The 7709-nt window shown below is 60.5% G+C and overlaps 3 non-coding genes across 3 annotated transcripts in view; all 3 read right to left on the bottom strand.

Annotated features, from left to right (window-relative positions):
• Positions 1-12, bottom strand: part of LOC149324928 (large subunit ribosomal RNA) — a 3911-nt gene extending 3899 nt beyond the window's left edge. The window contains exon 1 of the ribosomal RNA XR_016286635.1: positions 1-12. This exon is cut by the window's left edge and continues 3899 nt beyond it. This is a non-coding gene — a ribosomal RNA (large subunit ribosomal RNA).
• Positions 13-1001: 989 nt separating this feature from the next.
• Positions 1002-1154, bottom strand: LOC149324929 (5.8S ribosomal RNA). Its single transcript, XR_016286632.1, has one exon. It is a non-coding gene; the product is annotated as a 5.8S ribosomal RNA (ribosomal RNA).
• A 1775-nt stretch (positions 1155-2929) lies between these two features.
• Positions 2930-4744, bottom strand: LOC149324930 (small subunit ribosomal RNA). The gene has a single exon (XR_016286634.1). It is a non-coding gene; the product is annotated as a small subunit ribosomal RNA (ribosomal RNA).
• Positions 4745-7709: the final 2965 nt, after the last annotated feature.

The raw sequence follows: 7709 nt of genomic DNA on the forward strand, positions 1-7709 counted from the left end.
GATCTGAGGTCGACACAGATATGCATTTTCTCGCGTTCGATTCCGGCGCGGTCGCGCGCGCGCGTCCTTCCCTCGTCTCCGGCCGGCACCTTCCGCCCATTCCCCGCTCTCAGTCGGCAGCACCCTCGGCGACTGCGAGCGAGACTGGAAGGCACCTCTGACCGGCGCTCGGGACGGCGCGCATTCGGTTGCGCGCGGAACACTGAACGCAGAGAGTGTGAACCCCCGACCGCCGCGGCCGAATAAATTCCCTGCCGCCTCTCTTTCCCTCGAGAGAACGACCTCGGCCTGGCGTAGGGGCATCGTCAGAGTTTTGCGTCGCCCCCGCCCCAACTGGAGTGGCCCAGTTTTTCTCGGGGCAGAGACTGCGAAGCACTTAGACCGACGGCGGACTGCGCTCGCAACGAGATCGCGTCCGTTCGACCCGTACTCGACTTCGCGCCCACTCGAGGAGGCGGTCCCTTTCCGCACAGGGTCCGGGGGACCCCTTCGTTGCCGCGCACACGGCGCGCCTCTGCGCTTTGCCGAACTGTGCTGCGCACACCGCGCTCGCGCCCGTCACCTCCCTGCACCCCGCGCGAGGTATCCCTTTTTCTCGCGCGGGCGTGCCCGGAACAGGGCGTTCCCGTCTCTGCGCTTCTCGCAGCAGTTCGGCTACTTCTCCGCGGGCCAGCAGGCAGCGCTTCGCCGCCCGTCCAAACAGCCTCGTCTCCCGTCGGACCGCTCTTTCCCTGCAGGTAATCCCTTCCTGCGGCGGTCGCTTTCTGAGGCGTGACGCTCTACGGCTAGCAGCCGCCGGCCCGCGTTACGTCAGCGCAGGGCGACCCGACTCTGCCGCTTTGCGCGCGGCTGAAGGGTTCGACCCGCTCTCCTCCTCATTCGCAAAGTCTTTCGAGGGATCTTCGGCGTTCCGTACAGAGCCGTCCTCTTTGCCGACACGGTCAAAACGAGTCGCCGGCCGCGCCATCCCCGGGCGCCGGCGCCTCTCTTGATATATGATCCGACCCTCAGACAGACGAACCCAAGGGAAGACCCAAGGGCGCAATGTGCGTTCGAAGAATCAGTGCTCAGTGTGTCCTGCAATTCACACCAAGTCTCGCAGCTGGCTGCGTTCTTCATCGACCCGAGAACCGAGTGATCCACCGCTTAGAGTCGTGCGTTTGGTTTGTTCAAATCCGTACAGTACAACCAGGGTTTTAGGCACCGGGCTTTTCCCCTGGTCTCCAGTCGCAGTTTCGACCGACGTCTTTCGCGCCTCGCAGCCGTCCGTTCGGCATGCTGCGCGTGCCTCAAAGCCAAAGCGAGCAAAGTCTCTCGAAGCTTTTGTGCGATAATGGCTTGCGCGTCACTAATAGGATGACGAGGCATTTGGCAACCACTAAGGCAGAAGTGCTGAGCCGACGCGTGACGCTCCAATTCCGGTCTTCATCAGAGGTGGGTCTTCTTGTGCCTTCTTGGGCACGCCCGCTCCGCCCGCACGGGCCTGACCGCAGAACACCTCGAAGCACCGGCGTTTGCTAGAAATATACATTCTTGGAGCTCTGTGCCACCGTCCTCACGCACCTTTCTGCGATCTGCAGCGACGCTACCCCCGGACTCCAGCAGCGGTTTTTTTTGTTGCTGTTCACACTCAACTGCTGTTCACATCTTTCAAGGCGAGTCATCACCGCCTACCGCTGCTGCACCCTTTTGTAGGGGAGGGGGTTTTCCCAACGCCCCCCGGTCCGGTCGCCCCCGGGTGCGCCATCGTGCTGCTCCCTACTCGACCATTTCGCCACATCATTGCTTCGCAAGGAGACAGGCACCGCCTAGCCGTGGCTACGCAGCGCGTACTTGGAACAAGCCGCAAAGCGGACGTTCATCAGTCTACTCCCGCAATAGGAGCCCACCGGCCACAGTGCCATGGACGGCGTTTCGGTAGCGCACCGACAGACTACTCGAAGGCTGGGAAGGACGAAGCAGCAAGAGAACCCGGCTGCCGCGAATGCGTTCAAAGTGCGGGATTATAATCCCTCGTCCTTTTCGGTCCCGGTGCCTCCTTTCGCGCCGTCGGCGCGGCGTCAGACTCCGCGCCCGCAGTGCGAGACCTTTCGCGCGCGGCCGTTCCCTGGGCCGCGCGCGTCCCGCCGCGTGCGCGTCGCGCAGAAGCGCAGTTTCCCAGCCAGCGAGCCGCGGTTCCTCTCGTACTTCGCAGCAGCCGCCGCCGTTCCCTTGGCAGCGGGCAGGCCTTTCCCTCGGCCCGCCTACCGACTGGTGGTCGCAACACGACAAAGCCAGCGAGCCGCGGTTCCTCTCGTACTTCGCAGCAGCCGCCGCCGTTCCCTTGGCAGCGGGCAGGCCTTTCCCTCGGCCCGCCTACCGACTCGTGGTCGCAACACGACAAAGCCAGCGAGCAGCGTTTCCTTTCGTACTTCGCAGCAGCCGCCGCCGTTCCCTTGGCAGCGGGCAGGCCTTTCCCTCGGCCCGCCTACCGACTCGTGGTCGCAACACGACAAAGCCAGCGAGCAGCGTTTCCTTTCGTACTTCGCAGCAGCCGCCGCCGTTCCCTTGGCAGCGGGCAGGCCTTTCCCTCGGCCCGCCTACCGACTCGTGGTCGCAACACGACAAAGCCAGCGAGCAGCGTTTCCTTTCGTACTTCGCAGCAGCCGCCGCCGTTCCCTTGGCAGCGGGCAGGCCTTTCCCTCGGCCTGCCTACCGGCTCTGTTTGCGCCTCTTCGACGGTTGTCGACAACCGAAAGCCCACCATGAGTGGTGCGTTACGCCGTTCAAACCTGCGGATACAGCCCGTCCGACTTTCCCTTGGTGACGGAGCTCCGCTGGGCGCAACAGTTTGTGCAGAGAAGCGGCTTCAGAATCTCGCAACTCCGCGGTTGAGGCCTTCCCCCGCTTATAAGTGGGGGCGGCGCCGGGTGTGACAAGCACAATCCGGTAATGATCCTTCCGCAGGTTCACCTACGGAAACCTTGTTACGACTTTTACTTCCTCTAAATGATCAAGTTTGGTCATCTTTCCAACAGACCGGCGCAACCGAAAGGCCGCGCCGGACATCGGTCCGAAGACCTCACTAAATCATTCAATCGGTAGTAGCGACGGGCGGTGTGTACAAAGGGCAGGGACGTAATCAACGCGAGCTTATGACTCGCGCTTACTGGGAATTCCTCGTTCAAGGGGAACAATTGCAAGCCCCTATCCCAATCACGAAAGAAGTTCCACGGGTTACCCAGTCTTTTCAGACAGGGATAAAGACACGCTGCTTCCTTCAGTGTAGCGCGCGTGCGGCCCCGGACATCTAAGGGCATCACAGACCTGTTATTGCTCTGTTTCGTGCGGCTAGGAGCCGCTTGTCCCTCTAAGAAGGTTGTAAGGTGCTGGGAACCCCGCACCTATTTAATAGGCTAGAGTCTCGTTCGTTATCGGAATTAACCAGACAAATCGCTCCACCAACTAAGAACGGCCATGCACCACCATCCACCGAATCAAGAAAGAGCTCTCAATCTGTCAATCCTCCCAGTGTCCGGGCCGGGTAAGTTTTCCCGTGTTGAGTCAAATTAAGCCGCAGGCTCCACTCCTGGTGGTGCCCTTCCGTCAATTCCTTTAAGTTTCAGCTTTGCAACCATACTTCCCCCGGAACCCAAATACTTTGGTTTCCCGGAAGCTGCCCGCCGAGTCATTTGAGTAACTCAGGCGGATCGCTGGTTGGCATCGTTTATGGTCAGAACTAGGGCGGTATCTGATCGCCTTCGAACCTCTGACTTTCGTTCTTGATCAAAGAAAACATTCTTGGCAAATGCTTTCGCAGTAGTTCGTCTTGCGACGGTCCAAGAATTTCACCTCTAGCGCCGCAATACGAATGCCCCCGTCTGTCCCTCTTAATCATTACCCCGTATTCCAAAAACCAACAGAACAGAAACGGGGTCTTGTTCTATTATTCCATGCAAGTTTATTCAGGCGACTCGCCTGCGTTGAGCACTCTAATTTTTTCAAAGTAAAAGCGCAGGCCACCTCGAGACGCACCAATGAAGGGCACCAAGAGAGGACCGGCATGATGTTCAGTCCGAGCCGTCGCATCGGGTAGATGCACTACTCGTCTGGAACTGAGATCCAACTACGAGCTTTTTAACCGCAGCAGCTTTAGTATACGCTATTGGAGCTGGAATTACCGCGGCTGCTGGCACCAGACTTGCCCTCCAATTGATCCTCGTTAAAGGATTTAGAGTGTACTCATTTCAATTACGGGGCCTCAAAAGAGTCCCGTATTGTTATTTTTCGTCACTACCTCCCCGTGCCGGGAGTGGGTAATTTGCGCGCCTGCTGCCTTCCTTGGATGTGGTAGCCGTTTCTCAGGCTCCCTCTCCGGAATCGAACCCTGATTCTCCGTTACCCGTAACAACCATGGTAGGCAAGTAACCTACCATCGAAAGTTGATAAGGCAGACACTTGAAAGAAACGTCGCCGGCTCATGGCCATGCGATCAGCACAAAGTTATCCAGAGTCACCACAGAGTACGGGCAGAGCCCGATGGGTCTTGGTCTAATAAAAGCGCCCGTCAGCCAAAGGCCTTCAGGCTCAATGCATGTATTAGCTCTAGAATTGCCACAGTTGTCCAAGTAGAAAGAAACGATCTAAGGAACCATAACTGATTTAATGAGCCATTCGCGGTTTCGCCTTATTTCGGCATGTACTTAGACATGCATGGCTTAATCTTTGAGACAAGCATATGATTACTGGCAGGATCAACCAGGTATGATGCATAGGCATTCCCTTTTCGCCCCAGAAGGGTGCCTCGTCGCCGCCGATAGGGCCGCCATAAACCCCCAGCGCGCGACGCATCTTTTTCGCGGCAGCTTGCGCTGCCCGTGCATCGTTCGAGCTCGCTGCGGCATCCGACCCGTAGGTACGGCAATCGCCACGCGGCAAGAGAGCACGTGTGCCTTTAGGCAAAGCATTTGTAACGCGCCCACCAGTGCGCACATCGGCCTCTAGGGCCGCAGCATTAGGCAACTGGACGGCGCTTGCTGCGTAGCCGAGACGGCCAAGCCGCCAGACGACGGGACACGCCCGCGTCTTCGGCGCGCTCGCACGGAATCGAGTCCGGGTAGCACGGAACACACCTCGTAAAACGTGGAAACAGCGTCGTCCGACAACCAGCCCCTATCGCAGACGCGGATGAGGCTGCAGACGAATGCCGTGGGGTCCGAGGGACGGGGACACGCTGGGCACGAGGCCGCATATCAGACCCGGTCACGGCGCGCACACGCGGGCGCGCGCCGCCGACTGCTCCACTGGGACCCCCATATAATAGCAGCGATAAGTACCCAGACCTCCGTGGGTGAGTAAATCGCCGTACTCGTGCCACTTTCGCCGCAAGGGCCGCACAAATCGTGCGCGCTTTGCCGCGGCATCACAACGCCGCGCTTCCGCGGCGCCCCGCACGAGCCGTACTCGTGGACATAGCCGTCGGGCGAACCGCCGTACTCGAGGCGCGTTCGCCGCAAGAGCCGCTCAAATCGTGCGCGCTTTCCTGCGGCATCGCACGAAAGCGCTGCCCCGGCGCCCCGCACGAGCCGTACTCGTGGACATTGTCATCGGGCGAACCGCCGTACTCGAGGCGCGTTGGCGGCAAGACCCCCACAAATCGTGCGCGCTTTGCTGCGGCATCGCACAAAAGCGCATCCCCGGCGCCCCGCACGAGCCGTACTCGTGGACATAGCCGTCGGGCGAAGCGCCGTACTCGAGGCGCGTTCGCCGCAAGAGCCGCTCAAATCGTGCGCGCTTTCCTGCGGCATCGCACGAAAGCGCTGCCCCGGCGCCCCGCACGAGCCGTACTCGTGGACATGGTCATCGGGCGAACCGCCGTACTCGAGGCGCGTTCGCCGCAAGAGCCGCTCAAATCGTGCGCGCTTTCCTGCGGCATCGCACGAAAGCGCTGCCCCGGCGCCCCGCACGAGCCGTACTCGTGGACATGGTCATCGGGCGAACCGCCGTACTCGAGGCGCGTTCGCCGCAAGAGCCGCTCAAATCGTGCACGCTTTCCTGCGGCATCGCACGAAAGCGCTGCCCCGGCGCCCCGCACGAGCCGTACTCGTGGACATAGCCGTCGGGCGAACCGCCGTACTCGAGGCGCGTTCGCCGCAAGAGCCGCTCAAAACGTGCGCGCTTTCCTGCGGCATCGCACAAAAGCGCTTCCCCGGCGCCCCGCACGAGCCGTACTCGTGGACATTGTCATCGGGCCAACCGCCGTACTCGAGGCGCGTTGGCGGCAAGAGCCCCTCAAATCGAGCGCGCTTTGCTGCGGCATCGCAAAAAAGCACTTCCGCGGCGCCCCGCACGAGCCGTACTCGTGGACATTGTCATCGGGCGAACCGCCGTACTCGAGGAGCGTTCGCCGCAAAAGCCACTCAAATCGTGCGCGCTTTGCTGCGGCATCGCACAACCGCGCTTCCGCGGCGCCCCGCACGAGCCGTACTCGTGGACATAGCCGTCGGGCGAGCCGCCGTACTCGAGGCGCGTTCGCCGCAAAACTCGCATAAATAATGCACAAACTCATGAAAATCACATCTGCCGAGGCCGCCTAAAGCCCGAATTCACCTCCCGGGCGTCGAGAGGTCCGTTTCGGACTTTGCTGACAAAGCGGACGCTTTACTGTTTCGCGTCTGCCTAGGCGGTATGCCCCCTTATATATGCAGCGATAAGTACCCAGACCCCCGCGGGTCATAAGCGCGTCTACCGGAGCGGGCTTCAAACGAACGTAACTCTGCCTTCCGTTGCGCGAAAGGGACGGGAAAGGTCTCAAAATATTCGCCTTTCTCAGCCCCACACGCGGAACTAAAAATTGAGCGGCTGCGCCCACGGGAACGGCCGTGAACATTCGAAAAGGCGGCCCCTTGCGAACCTGGTCAATCACCCGCTGCTCCGGCTACAGTGGAAGCAGCGGGTCGAGGAGGACTGCACAAGATGGGCGGCAGCGCGGCCGACACGTGGCGTAAATTTCGTCTCGTTCCGCCAGGTGAAAGTGCCTTTAAATATTCGAAAACCGTTTACCGCGTCCGCCGGGGAGGCAACCGCGTCTGCCTAGGCGGGACCGCGTCTGCCTAGGCGAGCTTCAAACGAGCGTAACTCTCACTTGCGTTGCGCGAAAGGGACGAGAAAGGTCTCAAAATGCTCGCCTTTCTCAGCCCCACACGCGGATCTAAAAATGGAGCGGATTCGTCCACGGGAACGGCCGCGAAGATTAGAAAAGGCGGCCCCTTGCGAGCCTGGTCAATCACCTGCTGCTCCGGCTACAGTGCAAGCAGCGAGTCCGCGATAACTGCACAAGATGCGCGCCGGCGCGGCCGAACCGTGGCGTAAATTTCGTCGCGCTCCGCCAGTTCAAAGTGCCTTTAAAAATTCGAAGACAATTTACCGCGTCTGCCTAGGCGGGACCGCGTCTGCCTAGGCGAGCTTCAAACGAGCGCAACTCTCACTTGCGTTGCGCGAAACGGACGGGAAAGGTCTCAAAATGTTCGCCTTTCTCAGCCCAACGCGCGCAACTAGAAATTGAGCGGCTGCGCTCAAGGCAACGGCCGCGAGAATTCGAAAAGGCGGCCCCTTGCGATACTGGTCAATCGCCCGCTGCTCCGGCTGCAGTGGACGCAGCGGGTCGGCGATGACTGCACAAGATGCGCGCCGGCGCGGCCGAACCGTGGCGTAAATTTCGTCGCGCTCCG

This window comes from Amblyomma mixtum, unplaced genomic scaffold, assembly GCF_055824585.1.
Source record: "Amblyomma mixtum isolate Tamu unplaced genomic scaffold, ASM5582458v1 scaffold_116, whole genome shotgun sequence".
Taxonomy (NCBI): Eukaryota; Metazoa; Arthropoda; class Arachnida; order Ixodida; family Ixodidae; genus Amblyomma; species Amblyomma mixtum.